General features: G+C 40.6%; 1 protein-coding gene across 2 annotated transcripts in view; it reads left to right on the top strand.

Annotated features, from left to right (window-relative positions):
- Positions 1-18,237, top strand: part of cspg4 (chondroitin sulfate proteoglycan 4) — a 74,164-nt gene that overhangs the window by 17,811 nt on the left and 38,116 nt on the right. Inside the window, exon 1 of one of the 2 annotated variants that reach the window (XM_079681097.1) lies at positions 8,247-8,443. The exons of the other annotated variant lie outside the window; for it this stretch is intronic. The gene's annotated coding sequence lies outside the window, so the exon portion shown is untranslated. Of the gene's footprint in view, positions 1-8,246; positions 8,444-18,237 lie in introns of those variants that run through there. 2 annotated transcript variants of the gene reach the window in all.

The raw sequence follows: 18,237 nt of genomic DNA, 5'->3' as shown, positions 1-18,237 counted from the left end.
AATAGGGTTACGGTACCCTGACCCTTTATGTTGTTCGTGTATGATCCCTCTTTCATTTCAAAACCAAGTTATGTTTTAAGCATGAAAGCTGTAGGCCTATAGCTGTCAACTGTTCAAACGCGGATCACCAGTTCAATACATTTGACAAATTCGACGTGGTTTCTATACTTACTGTATTTGAACATATATTTTATTTATTTATTTTCTTGTCAAAATAACATAGGATATGTACATTTCGGTTAATACGTTAACCTTTTCTATAGGGGTCGAATATTCGAATAAATATTTGCTTTTAAATTCCCATCCCTAATATATACCCAGAAAGTTCATGTCTCAACTTGGATACGTTTTGATTTCACAAGCGAGACCTTGAAGAGAACTGCATTAGAAAGTGAGTTATGTTTATTTAAAAATGGATGTCTGTTGTTGGATTCAGAAGATGTATTCAGTATTGTATTCCCTGACATAGCATACCATGTTAAATAGTAAGAGCACCAAAGGCTTGAAGTTACACATGAATAATTGTGTTGTAATTGACTCAAATTCATCAAATGGGTTTCCTTAAGGCGCAGGGTAATGGTCAAGAGGATAAATGTCCATCAGCAGTTGTTCAGCACTGCAGCTAATGGAGGTGCTCAGTGTACTCATGTGTGCTCTCCATTGACAAGCATTTCAACACATTTCTCCATTGTATGTCAGAAATCCTCACTTGTATTTTGACTGCAGCTTCTCATTGAACACGACTGTTGCAGTTAGTGCTGCCACATCGAATAACAGAGGCAGTTAAAAATAAAACAGGTTATTAAGGTCTTATGAAGCTGCTGTCGCACACAAAGTGACGCTATTGGAAACAAGACCAACGCCCAGACTCAAAGCCATGGCTTCTGGTGAAACAGCGGATCAGAAACCTCCAGAAGGAGCTCTTTTGCCCAAAATACATCTTTCTGTTGCTCACTAGAAAATCCCCTCCTCCCACTGGGTACACTGCGTAGTCTTTCTTTCCATTAGCACTTCCCTTTGCTGGACTTAGGTAACTTTCGGTTTGAGCATTTTTTAGAACACAAAGACTCCTTTTACAGTAGTCATCTGAAAAATAACTTTTGGTGCCATTTGTTTAGTGAGCTTTTTTGTACGGGGAGGCTGTTTGCTCCACAGCCTGTGTTGGATGACACCTCCCTTTTGCAGGCCTGCAGCTCATAAATGTTTAAAAAAAGAGCCTTCTTCTTTTCGATCCAAAACCACCTCAAAGCTTGGCAGAGTTAAAGAACGAACGCAGTAAAATGTATAGCATTCCTTGTCATCAGCAGCAAAAAACATTGTTGTTGCGCTTCCAATGTGTTTGTGATTTTAATCCCCATGGGCAATTCAGTTTTCCAAAAGTTATGTAAACTCACATATATGTTTGCTTACCACACCCCATATGTGTATCTATCATGTGGCAGAATCATTACTGTAGATATACTCTCCATATGGCAGGTGAGGGGGCGATGAGCACTTCAGAGAATGTTTTTTCCACACACCCGGCTTCACATTCATATCATTAGGCGCACAGGGGAGCCACTAGTGTTAACTGCAGCTAACGTGGCTTGCTCAAAGGCACCTCATTGGACCTTTTTAGTGGGAGGAAACGCCATTAACCGGCCCCCAAGCTCATTCAGGGATTCAAACTAACATCCCTGCAGTCATAAACCCTCTGTAACCTTCATGCCACCAGCACATGCATATGCTCTCGCTCAATCGTGAGCTCTTTTATCTGCATCGAAGGCTGTGTGGATAGAATTCAGCGTGTCTGCGGCTTATCTGTTAGAACAGGAAATGGGGACCCCTGTGTGTATGTGTGTGTGTGTGTGTGTGTGTGTGTGTGTGTGTGTGTGTGTGTGTGTGTGTGTGTGTGTGTGTGTGTGTGTGTGTGTGCGTGCGTGCGTGCGTGCGTGCGTGCGTGCGTGCGTGCGTGCGTGCGTGCGTGCGTGCGTGCGTGCGTGCGTGCGTGTGTGTGTGTGTGTGTGTGTGTGTGTGTGTGTGTGTGTGTGTGTGTGTGTGTGTGTGTGTGAGTTTTCGTGTGTGGCCATCCGAAGCATAAAGACAGATGGATGAGTCATACATTATAAGCTTCTCACTTTGGTCGATGCCAAAATATTCAGTTCTGTTTGTTTTACTTATCCATATTTATGTCCTCCGTTGATCTGCGGAAACTTTTTAACAAGCGTGTTTGCCAAAAATATTGTTAAGAAATAAGTTTAGATTCCTCCCAATAGTGACAATCTTTATGTGTTTTGGTCTGTGAATACACTTGTGACAGCCATAAAATAAAGACTTATATATCAGGTATTACATTTAACATGCTGTTGATATTAGAAGTAAAACACTTATGTAATGCTCGTTAACAAATATAAAATAAAAAACTGAGAATGTCGCCCTTCACAGGATTCAAAGAAGGGAAACAAAATTTCTTGCAGCTTTGAGAAATAAAAACAACTGATGATCAAACTGCCAAGTACCCACTTTCAATGGTATGATTCAGACAGCCAATTCTCAACCAGCTATTTGCAGTGATGGCTTGTTTAATTACACTGACATCACTCAGCTCTTGCACATTATTCAATTAATTCAAATGTAGACTCAGCAGGAAGGCTTCAAACTGTCTGGCACTTTATTTTTAGCAGTTTAATTAAAGCAAAAAGCAGCAATTCATTTCCTGTTACTTCTCTGAAAATGGGAGGTGTTGTGTCCACACCTTTAAATACAGTCTATGGTTCACACCTATCATTTTTGAAGTGAAGTGTGTCTCGTTTTCATGCACGCTGAAAGCAACATATATCGCCGGAAAGAAAAGTGTGTACTAGATGTCTTCCTAAAATGCGTGGTGTTTTAATTTGTCGGAAACTCACGATGCCTCAAAATGTTTAAATTATACCATCTGAACATCAAACCAGCCAACCAAGCGAGCATCATCTCCTTTTTGTGTTTTTTGGTTAGACCTTTGCTTGTCATTAAGTCTGGGTGACATCTGGGTGCACGCACTCTAGTGGCTTTCACTTTTTCAAAGGAACTGATTGCACACCCTAAAAGAGACGAAAAAGATATCACCCACAAACATGATGGGAAAAACTGTGTGATAATGAGTCTTTATAATGTCTGACCCTAATAAGAGCATAATCGCATTGGGAGCTGTGAAATCATATGTTCACCCATTAGCAGAAGCAACACACTTCTCAGTCTCTCCGATTAGTCCAAGAAGCTCCCAAAAGGGCCGTTAGCATGCACACTGGAGAATGTATTTCAATCCAGAGGAATTTTAATTACACTCGGATAGCTTTTAACTGGGTTAGCTTGTGTTGTTTGCGTGTTTAATTAATGGATTCGTAAGCTGGACTCAGACTGAAGTAAACAAGCAGACTCAACATCGCAGGTGACGTCGAGGACTTCTGAAAGAAAAGGGTTAGGAATTTAAAACTTCTTTAACAAATGAGCCATTCACAAGTACTTGAATCCAGTCTCCACTTCACAAAATGAAGGGGGTTAACCTCTTTTGATGATCAGCTGATATATCGACTGATTGTTTGATTGATTTGAACACTGTTTTCAAGCATGTGCTTGACAGAGACATCTTTGAGGTACTACTCATTGAATCAAAAAGAAGAATCTAATACACGTCCGCAGAAACGCTTACTATTTTTAAATCGAGACTAAAAACATATCTCTTTGCCGCTGCTTTTAATTGAGATAATCATATTTCGAACTACAGTATGCCTTTTAAACATATATTGTATACCTGTGGTGTTTATTTTTATTATTTGATTATCTTTGCTTTGTAATGCCTGTTGCAAAATGCCATTATATAATGTGTTTTTACTGTATTTATTCCTAAAAAGGATTTTAATTTGTGTTGTAAAGCACTTTGAATTGTCGCGTACAGAAAAGCTCAAGCTCAATGCTATATAAATAAACTTGCCTTACCTTACCTTACCTTGCCTTGCCTTGCCTTGCCTTGCCTTGCCTTGCCTTGCCTTGCCTTGCCTTGCCTTGCCTTGCCTTGCCTTGCCTTGCCTTGCCTTGCCTTGCCTTGCCTAGCCTTGCCTATATGTCTAATTTCATCAAGGGTTAGACATTTCTACAATGATAGAAAAATATGATTCTATGATTTGTTTGTCTGATGTGTGAGGCGGCTGTGAGGGACCCGAGCCTTTCTGCAGGAAGCGTGTTGCCAGCTTGACAGATCATGCAGATCTGTGAAAAACTCAAAAAGCTAATCCTCAGAGTTTTGATCATCACATCCGCTGGCATCCCATTTCAAGGCACTGGATCTCCCTGTGAGGTTATGAGATGTAATTTATGCATGTTCAGACCATGTGCTGCATCAGTGAGTGACATTCTGCAACATTTGCTTACATAGCGTGTAAGCACCAGCGAACACATCTGCAGAGGGTTTACGTTTGTAGTATAGGAGGCCTCCTGTCCCACTTTCCCCCAATGCGTTACAGGTGAAAGCGTATCATTTTAACTTTAATGAGGCTAAAAGAGAACGGAAAAGTTTAATCTTCACAAACTCTTCCTCTTTCCCAAAGAGCCAGATGGATCATAAAGGATGATAATTCCCTTTTTTTGGAAAAAGGTTCAAGGAGATTTTATACGGCCGACATTCAAGTGACAACCGATGAATAACAATAAACGGCCTACATACATACAGGTGTCCAAGGGGGATTCTGCTGGAGGTCAAATGAAGAGCGAGTGTAACGGAGAAAGCCTTCCTGAAGCCTCGCAAACCCCAAAAATCTATCTTTAAAAAGGGATTATCACCAGTTTTCTAACTTTTGGCTGTTTGGCTCCATGATTGACATCCAGGTTTTTTAACACAGATGAAGTGCTTCCTCTGAATTTAAAGAAACTGCAGTATATTGGAACAATTATTGGTTCTGTAATAGTTAACACACACACTGTGTTTATGAGCTGAGGAAGTTAAAAAGTCATAGCTCAATTGATTAAAGTGAACCACTGTGAAATCTCTGCATTGTTTAAGACTACGCTAGGCGAGTTGTTACTCTTTATTAAAATATCAATTCCTTATTAAACTCATGTGAATAAAGTAGGACTGTAACAGAAAGGAATATCAGTTATTGGAGAAGTCATATTTTGGGGTACGGTATATGATTTTTCTTTCATTCTTTTTCCCAATTTTTTATTATTATTTTATTATGTTTTCATGCCATATAGTCCCTTTTCAATATTGCCCTTTTATATATATTACAGATAGAAAAAACTAAGAGAAAGGAAAAATACCAAACACAATAAAACCTACACAAAAGGAGATATTTTCTTGAACTGTGTCTGTGAAATACTGTAATGCCAATGTTGACCTTATTACATCCAATACAGCTGTCGATTCAGTTAAAGGAAATCCCACTGGAGGGAACTTGTAGCCTGTGTGTACCATTTGCATGTATCCTTTTTAGCACACTTCAGGAAAGGGAAAACCCCAAAAACAAAATAGGGCCCCTTTAAAACACATCAAAACACACCCTCTCTAAATCTTGATATCATCCCAATAAAACAAGAAATGTCACAATTGACATATTGACACACACAAGAAGAAAGTCAGCTTCAGAGGCATCACTTCTTGTGTCAAATCATATAACGACCACAGAAGAGTCCTCGTTAATTTCATGCATCTAAGATTCATCTATGGTGGGTGTCATGTCACTCGATGGAAACTTTAAGAGCAAAATATAAGCGGACTTCATAAACAGCAGTGAAGCGGTCTGAGCAGAAGAAGTTAGATCTTTGGCCGCACTAATCATTTTTGTCATCCTTTGATATTAAGCGATCACAGACTTGCTGAGTTATAGCTTTAGGTTGAAAGTTCCCTTTGCTGCTATAGCTGCTGTTTAACATCAAAGAGCTTTTAAATGTAAAGCAGAAATGCAAAATCCCAAAGTGAAAGTCAACTCGTCGCTATTAAAAGAGGATTGAGTCTATATAGTACGATATAATTGACCTCCAATGCTGTTAAACAAGACGTGTGGTCAGAGTGCCAATGTCTGCCAAATGGCAGCATGTTAAGCACATGTTCATAAAACATTAGGAGGGGAATGGAGAAGAAAGGAGGTGAAGGACAGAGCATTTGCTCCAGAAGGGACCATTATCTGTAATGGCACCATCATGACGTACTTTCACTCATCCACAGTGCAGGGAGCAGGGGCAGAGAAGTAGACTCTTTAATGAATTCATTTACATATTTCAAAACCCATGGTACACAATTTGTTCTTAGTATGATGCTAATAACGCTTTCTGTATAGCTATAGTATATATATGTAACACATGGAACAGATGATTACATTACAGTATGCTGAAAGTAAACATTTATAGTTTTCTATAGTGGGTTCAGCATCTAACAGGAGTTATGTTGTAACTAAATTAATTAAAAGTCTTATTATATTATAACTAACTATCCAATATAATACCAATTCTAGTTTTCTTTTGTTCCTATGTTTCTTTTGTGCCAGGGATATATAGCTTTAATCTTACAAATAAGCCACGTATGTTAAGGAGGCCCTAATCTGCTTTTTGGGGTTTTCCTTTCCTGTGTTGTGTATATTATAGACTGCATCTAAATGGTCTGCAAATGCTAATATCCCAAAGTCTCTCCAGAGGGAGTTTCTCTCCCACACACTCTGCCTGAATTGGACTCCCTTGATTACTTCCTTAACATAGTGACATCACTATGTAACATTAGGGCTTCTTTGACTAGCACTCCAACATATTGTACATGATAGGCTTAGGGGCGGGACATTTCGGTTGATGAATCACAACAGAGCCGGCCAGCTAACCAATCAGAGCAGACTGGGCTCTGGTTTCAGACAGAGGGTGAAAAGAGGTTCTGCAGCACAGGAAATATGAGAAAAATAAAGAGCTTTTAGAACATTAGAGCATGGAGACACGTCACAGTAGAGACACTAAATACAAATTTGAACCTGTGTTTTTTTTCCGGATAATTTAGAGACAATTCTTGCCTCTCATGTTGGTTGAATGGAAAGTATGTGTATCAAGTAGTGTTATTGTGGATGTGGCTGACAAAAAATTTCAAGATATATCAGTGTTAAAAAGTAGCATTGTGGACACATTTGAATTACAGACTCCAACTTAACAAGTAAAACTTTTCATACAATCAATATCTGTATTTGCAAAACAGACTTTAAAACCCTCAGGATGTGTTTTTATTTTTCTCCACTACTTCAAAGTTTACAATGCTCGTCTCGATCAGGTGCTTTTTTCGGCTGCAGGGTATTGCAAAAGGCGAGCATTGATTTTAGTCATCGTCTTTGTTTTTTGTTTCAATACAGTGACTCTGTCTCCACGGAGCTCTCGCCTCTAGCAGTGAATGTAGAAAAAACATATTCCTCACTTCCTCTTTCGCCAGTGCTCCGTCCTCTCCCGTTTTTTTTTCGTTTCTTCTTGTGTTTCTATGACAATGATGCATCCCAGACAAGCTCCAAGTTCAATGCAGAATTGTTCCAGCAGTGAGATGGGACGGTGGTAGAAGAAAAATATTTTCTTGACGAATGATATTGCGTTTGTTTTTTAAATATAAATTGAGGTCCGGGTGTACTCCGGTCATAAAACTACAATGTTAGACAGAGAGTATCTATTATGAATGATTTAACCTGTTAAGCCCCGAGCCTGTTTTTCAGGTCTCAGGCTTGAAAATGACATTCCCAGAACAAATGACCATATCTTCCCTTCTAAAAGGGTTAAATTAATAATCTTTTTTCTCAAAGCAAGGTTACACCTGTGAGTTGGATGTAGAAGTCTCAGAATCAATATAGATGTTTTTATTTTAAAGTAAATTCAGATTGAACACAGTAAAACATTTTTAATTATTGTGTCCGTCAAAAAACATGTTTTTACTTATAGTGAAAACCACCCTTGAATGATGGGATGGTAGGCTAAAAGCTTTTGGAATCCAAACTACAACATATAGTAAGTACCCTGTATCTAGATTGATGCAAAACAAGTGAAATTGGACTTTTTTAGAGAGATTTAGCACAAAACAAAAACCTTCTGGGGTCATTTGGGTGGATTTGACCTATCCCTGTCCCCCCTCGGTCGATTTTGCTGATTGACATCTCTTTCTAACCGTCAGAGCCAATGAAATCGAGGGGAACACCCACATACTCCTTATTTGGTCATGTGTGTGTTTTAGGCTGCCGCATAGCCAAGACCGGAAGCTGCGATAACTCTGGTGGCTACCATTAGCAGCTAACTTTTACTCTCCGTTTTTTACATAAAAATTGAATTATGGATTATAAATAAAAAAAAATATTACCCAGAAACATTATCAACCTATGGATTAACCGATTCGTTTTTTCTCGTTTTAATGCCATTGAACAAGTCTTTTGATCAGATTGACAGCTACGGTGAGACGATCTCCCGTAAAAGCTCCGTAAAGGTACGTGTTGTGATGTCTCTCTTTGCTTACCCTGTCGCGAGTTCGGATCACTTAGTGATGATATATATACCTAAATAATCTGTTGAATCTCAGCTTTAATCGGATGTATTGTATGTGCAGCTACGATAAGTAATAAGAGTATCTTTTATCTTGAGTTTTGTGCCAAAGTGCGTTAGCATTTTTCGCTAAGGGGTCATTTAGATGCTTCTTATGAGACTTGTGTTTTGTTTTGATAAAAATGGTTTGTATCGTCAGTTAGCTGAGATTATTCCCGTTAATCTGGTATAACACATTAATAGGTTCTTAAATATTAAGATCCCCTGAGGCACAGTGTTGACTCGTGACAGGGACATTGGGGCTAAAAGAAGAAAGTAGAATTACATGTTAACTGGGACTCATTGAATGGCACAGGAACCTTTTATTTTAAACACGTATTTTTTTCATAGTTTATTTCAGATTTAAAACAGTGACCCATTATAGGAAAATAGAACAAATAAATGTTTAAATTAGTTCTCGTCTCGATCAGGTGCTTTTTTCGGCTGCAGGGTATTGCAAAAGGCGAGCATTGATTTTAGTCATCGTCTTTGTTTTTAGTCTCCAAGACAGTGACTCTGTCTCCACGGAGCTCTCGCCTCTAGCCGTCAATTAGAAAAAACATATTCCTCACTTCCTCTTTCGCCAGTGCTCAGTCCTCTCCCCTGTTGATGATATCTCTGTCTCCCCATCAGTCCCTCTCATTGTGACTGTGTTTCAACATGGTGCCCCTCCAGCCCCTTGATTCATCTAAGTCTGACAGCCATGTCAATATTCACCAAGCAAAGTGGGCAAAAAGCCATCTAGCGTCACGAGGAGATGAACAAATGTGTTCATAAATCTAAATATAGCAGAGGAGCTGTCAGCATTGTATGTAGTACTACGTGTAGCGATTTGGGTGTTATGCACAAAATCTGTGCGAGCCATCTGTGCCTATAGCACGTCTTATACCATCAAATTACTCACCCATGTGTGGCACCCTCATCAGTACACGTATTGTGCCGTGGCAAGATTAAATATCTGTGATGATGGATGAAAGGCTCACAGGACGAACGCTGTTTGGATTAGCAGATTTATTCCAACACAGTGTACACACATTCTCAGAACATGTGCCCTAAAACATAAAGCAGGTAAATATTAATGGATGCTGTGATAGTTTATTGATGGAGCAGCCTTGAGACACAAAAGCGTTGAGACACTTGATAAATAGATTGGACAGATCTTGTCAAATGAAAGCAGATGTGGAGAACTACATTTAAATCCAAGGAAAGCTTATGTTCCCAGAGTTATTGAGGATAGTTATATATCAGCTGTGTTTTCAAAATGCTGAATCATCCTCTTTCTTTTTCTTTTAACCATTGTGGTTCATGGGCGGCCTCCCAACCCTTCAGCCCAGGGACACCAATCATTTTCCACTTCTTTCCAGCAATATTCTAAGAAATATGCATATCACTCGGCTGGATGTGAACCTTTTGATAAACTGATTTAAACTGCTTAATGTCTACAAAGCACATAGCTTCATTGACAAAAAATACAGTGGATATGGTACTTATTTTTTCCCCATGTTTGTATGTCTACCATCTTGTAGGCTACCTTCAATCTTTTAATTGTAGTCCAACCTCCACAAATGAGTCCTGAGAAGCAATCCACCTCCAACAATAGCTGCACTGGTCCACTGTCAAACTCGAAGTGGGTGGTCAAATATGGGAGGGAGTTTAATTTCCCCACAATCATCTGCAACACATGGTCATTTCAAACACACTGTTGAGCATTTAGTCGAGTCAGCCAGGCACATTTAGCGGCTACCCAAAAGAAGACGAGCAACTTCTCTCAGATAAAATGAAGAACTAACTCTGTAATCAGTCAGAGGCAATGAGGTTTATTACTCCTAATTATATCTGTTGGATACACTGAGAAGTTGTTGGAACAACAGCCCATTGAAACCCGCTGCTCTTGTTATCATCTTTATGCAAATTGGATGTAATAAGGTGTTTGTCTGTCTATCTGCAGAAGTTCTTTGCCAACTTACTGGAACAACAACAAAAAAGCTGCCTGATGAGGCTCTCAATATTTTCTTCACTCGCTCTTTGTACTTTTTAGCAGATTGTTTTCAGTTTCCCAGAAGTATTCTTCCCAGTTTCTCTGGGTCTTTCTCATCATATTTCTTTCTCTCAGAACATTTTGTCTGTCTAATCTTTTTCTGAAGTTGTTTGTTGCATTCTGTCTTTGAGGCACATGATCAAATCAAATCTAACTCATGACTCTTGTCACAAGTTACCCTTTTTATGAGGACTTAAAACCAATTAGACGGTTTTTCACTCGGATAAAAGATGGCACTGTTTGTTTGTACTAACTCCAAGTACAAACGTTATTCAAGTATTCATGACAAATGACCTTTTGCAGGTCCTCCAAATATTGACTGTGCTGTTGGTAGCAAAGGTGGACATGAAGTCACTTTGTATAAATGGTAAATGGTAAATGGACTGTACTTATATAGCGCTTTATCCAGTCTTTAAGACCCCTCAAAGCGCTTTACATACTACATGTCATTCACCCATTCACACCCATTCATACAGAGCAGTGTACCTTACTCTAGGACCTAACATTCACACACCGTTGGCCATGCCATCGGGAGCAACTCAGGGTTAAGTATCTTGCTCAAGGATACATCGACATGTTGACTGCATGGGCTGGGATCGAACCCACAACCTTCTGGTTGAAAGACGACCACACTCCCTCACAGCCACAGTCGCCCTATACAGGTATACAGGTTCAGGTTCAGGTACAACTTGTTCATTTGTGCGATGGCTGCTGGAATACATCCACGAAACCTCCTGTCCCACATAACACCTTCTGATTTTAGAGAGGATGCATCACCAGCCATGGTAGAACTTTCCGCCCTGCTTTTGTCCCCCACTGGCCAAGATGGATGATTCTGTCTCAAATGTTGGATGCTATAAGCGAATTAAGTGCTTCCAGGTGAAGCAATGGCTGCCAGCCATATTGGAGGTATTTGGACCTTTAGAGTAAATGTGGCCATGAGCAGCAGTTCAACCCGGAGAGACGTGATGTATGGAATGCATATTTATTGTTAGACGTCATATAAATGAAATGATTGCCATGATAATACAACAGGAGAATGGAATGGTGTTTGGCGATTAGGCCCCGGTTTGCAGGATAATCCTTCAGGAGGGAAAGAACCGCTCCGATGAAAATCCCCGGGGTCTAGACACTGGTGGTGGTGATAAGTAAGTGGGACCGGTCTGGAGGAGGAAGGTTTAGCTTTGTCCTGAAAGGAGACGGGAGGCGAGAGGGGTGGAGGAGGGTTGCGTGTGGTCACCTGAAATGACAACTGACAAGAAGGAAGAGCAGGCATTTAAGGAATTTAAGGTGTGCAGCAATTGGCTGCTGAGGGGTGACGCCCACGCATTTAATGAGGGGGGAGAGAGTAATAGAGTGACATGTAAGTGACTCATTGTTAGGTCTTCCTTATTGAACTTGCGCTAAAGCTTTCATAACATGTCTGAGCTGAACATAATTCAATGGTCATTGGGAATAATTGAGTGGTTTATGGTGGGAAACAAATATCTACTACATTATTATCAGCGACTGCAAAGCCTTTGTTGTGAAAACTGTGACGGATGCCTGTAAAGAAAGGTTTCATTTCCAGCAAGGTGAAGGTTAGTGCAGCCGTCATAGATCACACCATTGGGCTTCTCCTATTGCTACATCTGTACTCTGCACAGCTGCCAAAGGGCGTGAGTTATGTACAGTAAACATTGGCTCTTGCTGGAGGATGCATGTTGCCGCGACGTCCCTCCAGGCCCACTGCAGTGTGCAGAGCTGCTGCTGTCGGTGAATAATTTGGCAGGGTCGCAGGATTTGTTCCCCCCTTGGGTCCTTTTGTCACCACATGTTTAGACCATTGCCAAGAATGCGATATGAGTGTTTAGGCCCAACAAGAACAGTGCTTACGGTTGATGTGTATTCTTGTGTTGAAGCCTCAGATGCCTTGCGTAGGCAGTGATAACTTCCCATGGCAGATGGCAGGATGTTTTTAGGCTCTGAGAAAATGTAGTTGTGAAAATGACATGTGACAAGACTTTTTGCCAGTCGCTTAACACATGTGGTGCTTGTTTTCTCATCATTTCTACCACGAAGGAGCTCTTAAAGCTACTTGCTTTCTCCTGCATTTTGAACTTCTAGGTGTGTGTGTGTCTGTCTGTCTGTCTGTCTGTCTGTCTGTCTGTCTGTCTGTCTGTCTGTCTGTCTGTCTGTCTGTCTGTCTGTCTGTCTGTCTGTCTGTCTGTCTGTCTGTCTGTCTGTGTGTGTGTGTGTGTGTGTGTGTGTGTGTGTGTGTGTGTGTGTGTGTGTGTGTGTGTGTGTGTGTGTGTGTGTGTGTGTGTGTGTGTGTGTGTGTGTGTGTGTGTGTGTGTGTGTGTGTGTGGAGCAGGGCGTTCCTGGAAAAGGTAATTCACACTCTGTGAAACTACTCTGTTTAAAGAAAGGTTAAATAAACAAAGGTCATAATTCCACACTGGACCAAATCCCCACTTCTGCCACTTAGTGCCTTTTCAAAAAAATCATTACTGTTTTGACTTCTTTGGTTTGGTGTACTTTAAATTAACCATTGATAATGTCACTTCCATAAAAACAATAAACTTATATGGTGTTCAACATCACTTAGTGTTAACAAAACACTTAGCATATATTTTTTGTTGACAAATCGAAACTGCTTTAATCAGAGCAGAAATACATGTGTTTGTGGAAAAGAAGAAAGAGCAAGACCTGTTTCAAATTCAAATCACGTCTAACTACCACCATTTTCCACTGAAACCAGAGCTATCCTTCTTCAAGTCAGAACTTCAACAATGAAACCAAACCGTGCAAATTGTGGAAAAATAAAATGGATGTACGAGTTGCAGCTGGAACATTAAAGTGCAGTTTAAGTTGTTTCTCAGCGTTCACGGGTTTTCCATGTTATATGCTGTTTATTTTTGGGTTGAAAACGGCGGGAAGCAGGAGTCCTACTAACTTCTTCCGAAAGGAGAGTCGAGCTGTTTTTTGGGAGGAAAGTGGCTGTATGCTCTGGGTGGAGCAGGGCGGGCCTCCACAACGGTAGCCTGGTGGAAAACAGTTAAATAAATGGCGGGACACGGTGGGCTGAAACAGCCAGCAGGACGTGGATGAGTGACTGCCAGGTTGTGAGACGTCTAACTCATGGTGGAGAAAATGAGTGTGTGTGTGTGTGTGTGTGTGTGTGTGTGTGTGTGTGTGTGTGTGTGTGTGTGTGTGTGTGTGTGTGTGTGTGTGTGTGTGTGTGTGTGTGTGTGTGTGTGTGTGTGTGTGTGTGTGTGTGTGTGTGTGTGTGTGTGTGTGTGTGTGTGTGTCCATGGCACGATATGTGCATGGGTGAGTGTTTATGTTTGCACTATGTACTTCTGTCTTTGGGTGTGTGCACTGGAATAGTTTAGAGTAACGCCGGTTGATGGAAGGGTTGGAGAGCAAGCATCTGGATAAAGCATTTATCTGGGTCTAAATTCAGTGGAGTTAAGCAAAAGAGAGGTGTCCCAGGGGTTTTAGGGGAAGGGGTTGGCTGGTGAGGGGGATCAGTCTGAGCTGGAAAGGGTCAGTCTGGATGTGTGTGCCTTCAGCTGGTTCTCATTATGGGGCTAATGTGACGCTCTGATCTCAAACACACACTGACTTTGCAGACCAGGTTAAAGCCGGATATGGGTTTTGGGAGGCCCCTTCCCTGCAGCTTCTGTATCATAGTTTCCCTCCTTGTTGCACAGCGAGACTGAAGGCCTCATTTATAGAAAGGCCTCACTATCAGATTCGGTCATGGAAAAGTGTGTAGCTATGACCCTAAAATTGATGTGACAAAGGGGCTCGAGACCTGGGGTTTTTCTAAGTTGGTCAACCCCTCAGACAAGCGTGGAAAAAGGTTGTGTATCTGGGAAAACTTTGGGTAAGGGGCTATCACAATGACACTTTGACTTTGACACTTTGATTGTTGACAACAATCCAACAACGAAGCCCAGCTGGGGTTTTGAAGAAAATAAAGTTGATATTTTTCATTTTTTTCTTATTTGGACAAAAACATGTATATTATCGGGGCATGTATCAATGTCTATAAAGTCGAAACATTTTCTGGCTTTTGAGATGAGGGACCCAAATGAGATATACATATGAAAAATAGGCAGAGACTGAGGGGGAAAAGAAAGAGTGAGTCCATTAATTTATGAGCTCTGTCTGGGAAATATTTAGAGCCTGAGCAGCAGCCAAGCCCAACTTAAAACCAAATCTTGATCAAGTGTTCCCTTGCACTGGACCTCAGCTTTCTTGGGGTCCAGGTCTTAAATCTCTTCCTGTACTGACGCAAAATTGGAATGATTTATGACGGTGAGCTGGAAGTGTTTTCCAGCCCGCTGAAAAAGCCAATGTCATTCTGATAATTAGTGGTGGAGTGAGTGATGCCTGCACAGCAGTCATAAGGGGACTCTGAGCTAAAGCTGAATGGAGCTATTGATATGTTGAAAATGAGTGTTAGCGATGAACCAGGCAAACCTAGAGAAAATCAGGATAAGAGCAAACCTGCAAATATACCATTCGAAATCCACCATAGTGGAAAATTACAGGATCAAACCATAGTGTTGTAAAGTGCTCTCTTCTTATTCATGCTTAAAATTGTGACAGTTTCAATAGTGCCTTAGGCCCTCTCAATAATGTGCAACAGCATACCGTTCATACTATAATGGAAACGTTAAAACCCACACATGACCCTCAAACGCACAATACGCTGACATTAAGTGAAGTAACAGAAAGTGTAAAGGGGTGTTTAAATCATGACGCCACATGCTACATCAAGAATGTTTTATGACGGTTAAAGCTGGAAACCCCACACATACAGTACAGTAGAAGTAAGGGAATAGCCTACTCCACTGAAAATACGTTCACTATTAAACATGTGTGCTCTCTTACACAATATGAAATACTTATTGGCTTGCTTGCCAAGAGTTAGATAAAGAGATCAGTAACACTCAAGTGTGGCTTAGCGTTAGCCTGGAAATAATTAGCTTAGTTAACCCGCCTTTCTGCTTTTCCAAAAAATAGTACAATTATATGTAAATCTCAATGTAGTTTGTTTCAATTAGACAATTAAACAAACTACATTTTAAATGTAAATATGTCAAGTGTGTTTGTTTTTAACTCAAAACAGAGCAGGGCTAGCTACATTCCCCCGCTGCCAGACTATATGCTAGGTAAGCTAGGCTAATTGCATCCTATAGCTCTAGCTCTACAAGTAGACCAAAAGCACAAACAGAAGTGTGGCATTGATGCATTTTCCTAAATGTACGACAATAACTCATTCAGCATGTGGCAGCTGAAATCTTTACTCTTTCCAAATGTCGGGGATATCCCAATAAAGTCAAAGGCATGTTGGAGTCGGACATCTTGTAACTTTGATAGCTCACTAAATGTAGTTAATCAATATTCCTCTCAGATATGCAAAAAGAACGTCAACACATTTCCTAGAATTATTTTTGCAGTAAAATCCACTTTTTAACTGCATAATTGTCCCACCATTCATTGCTTTGCCAATAAATTGCTAAGCTTTCTTTCTTCTTATGGAGTCCTGGAGTTATGATGTGGCGATAGCATGAGAGTATTTGCTATGTTGTGGAGAAATAAATTACTCAAAAGTGTTGCTTTGAGTGAAGGAACAAGCTACAGTTATGAAAGTGTCATCTGCCACATTATATGCAAGACACTGTATATCTTGACATTTTGGATTTGTAGGCCATAATGTGGTTTAAGTGTACAGTTCATAAAAAATGGGAAGAGACCCCTATTTAGGAAAAAGGATCTCAAGCTGTTGGCCTAACATCACAACACATTTAAATAATGTACTTTAATTATCCATGGTAATCAGTTGATGTAGCAACAGCACACAGAACTTCTCTGCTCTCACAAGTGTTGACTTTGTAAATATTAGAAACTTAAGTGGCTGTGCTTAACTGCTGTCTAATTTCCTCTTGCAATTACCTGAGACCCTCAGTGCTGTTCAACAAACCCAGAGCAGTCGTGTGAATGCAGTGCACTCCATTTCAGAATAAAGTACCATAGGATAATGAAAATCCTTTATTGACGTCAAAGTAAATGTAAAAGGATCATTCAAGTTTAGTGAAGTAGACATTAAGGATCCTTTGTATTCTGCAAGTTGAGGAAAGTATAATTGTAAAAGTCTTGAGTTTTGATTAATATCACTATTTGGGACTACTTTCTTTCTTCCTGTCTTCTCCCTTGACACACTTTTTCACATGGTGAGATTTCACGTAGGAATTCATAATGGATGTGTTAAAATGTTCTTCAACTCAGTCTATAAACAGCCTCGTTCTGGCTGACAGGAAGCAGAGAAAGTCACGGTTAACGTATAAACAATCTCTTGTTAGAATGTGCCTTGCAGTGCATGAGCATTTGGCAAACCAACGTGTGTGAGTAAATGGGTGTGGAGGGGACAAGTTGGTGTGAGAAGGGATATAGGTGAAAAAGTATGAAGTGGGGGGCAATCCTCTGATGTCACAGGGGGGTTATTTTAACAGGACCCACCCACTGGGACCTTGTTGGTGGATGGCTTCCTTAGCTTGGCTGTTCTGACAGAGGCATGCTTTGTATTAGCCAGTCATAAACTACAGCACAGCCACTGAGTCACTACAATGCTTCTGTTCACGGCTGTGTTTGTGTTACAACGTTGTTATGTGAGTGAGATCATCAGTCCAAAGTCATTATGAACCACAAGTCTTTTAGTTGAGTGTGATGAGCCTGGCCAACAACCTGAATCTGTCCCACGCCTTATTTGGCTGCAATAGTGGGCTTGAAGAAAGACGTTTACCTTGAAACTGAAAAAGTAAGAATGTCCCGTTGTGTAGTTTTGGAGCAGTACAATATTTCTTTGTTCGCTGCTCTCTTGAAATACAGTAGATCAGAGTTAGCATGAACCTGAAATGCAGCCAACATTGGGTGGAAATGTTTTCACTGGCAGCTCTGCAAGAACTTATACACACCGCAGAGAAGAGGTCATGGCGAGTTTTATGAAATATAAAACAATGATTTACAGTGATTTGATTGGATGCTGCTTCATAACGTCTGATTTCCTGTTCTCAATCTTAGCTCTGTCTAGTTTTAAAGGAAGAAAATGGCAGCAGGTATGAAGTCAGTTGTCCTCAACAAAACACATTTGCTATGAAGAAGGAAAGACCCTTCCCTGTTTTTCTGAAAAGGAAGGTGGTCCTTTCCTTTTCACTTTGTATAGAAGCCCAGCCTTTCAGACCCCCTCTCGCAGTAACAGCACAAACCCAGACAACACTGAGTCTTTCACATCCTTTCCCTCCCTTTTTCTCACAGGTCCATTTTCCTAAGGTGAAATTACATTACATTGACATTCTCCTTTCACAAGGAAAGGTCATCATTTTTTCGTTCCTGCTGCCACCCCTTGTCTGTTGTGTCAGTATGCGTTTTACAGAGAGCGAGGCTGAACAGTTTTAATTATCGCCTGGGAGAAGGCCACCCGCTGAGCTCCACAAGCGTGTTTTTGTTGGTGTATTGTACCTCTTCACTCTGCCTAGTGTTGGAGAGTCTCAGAGGGATGCGGAGGTAGGTTGGGACTTGAAAGAGGTCTCAAATGATGCTTTCACACTGACATAGTCTGGCCTGAGAAATGGCTCTCTAAAGCTTGTAAAAGTGTGTCCCTGGTGACT

This window comes from Notothenia rossii, assembly GCF_949606895.1.
Source record: "Notothenia rossii genome assembly, chromosome: 5".
NCBI lineage: Eukaryota > Metazoa > Chordata > Actinopteri > Perciformes > Nototheniidae > Notothenia > Notothenia rossii.
Note: the sequence above shows the minus strand (reverse complement) of the source record. Positions and strands in the feature narration are given on the sequence as shown.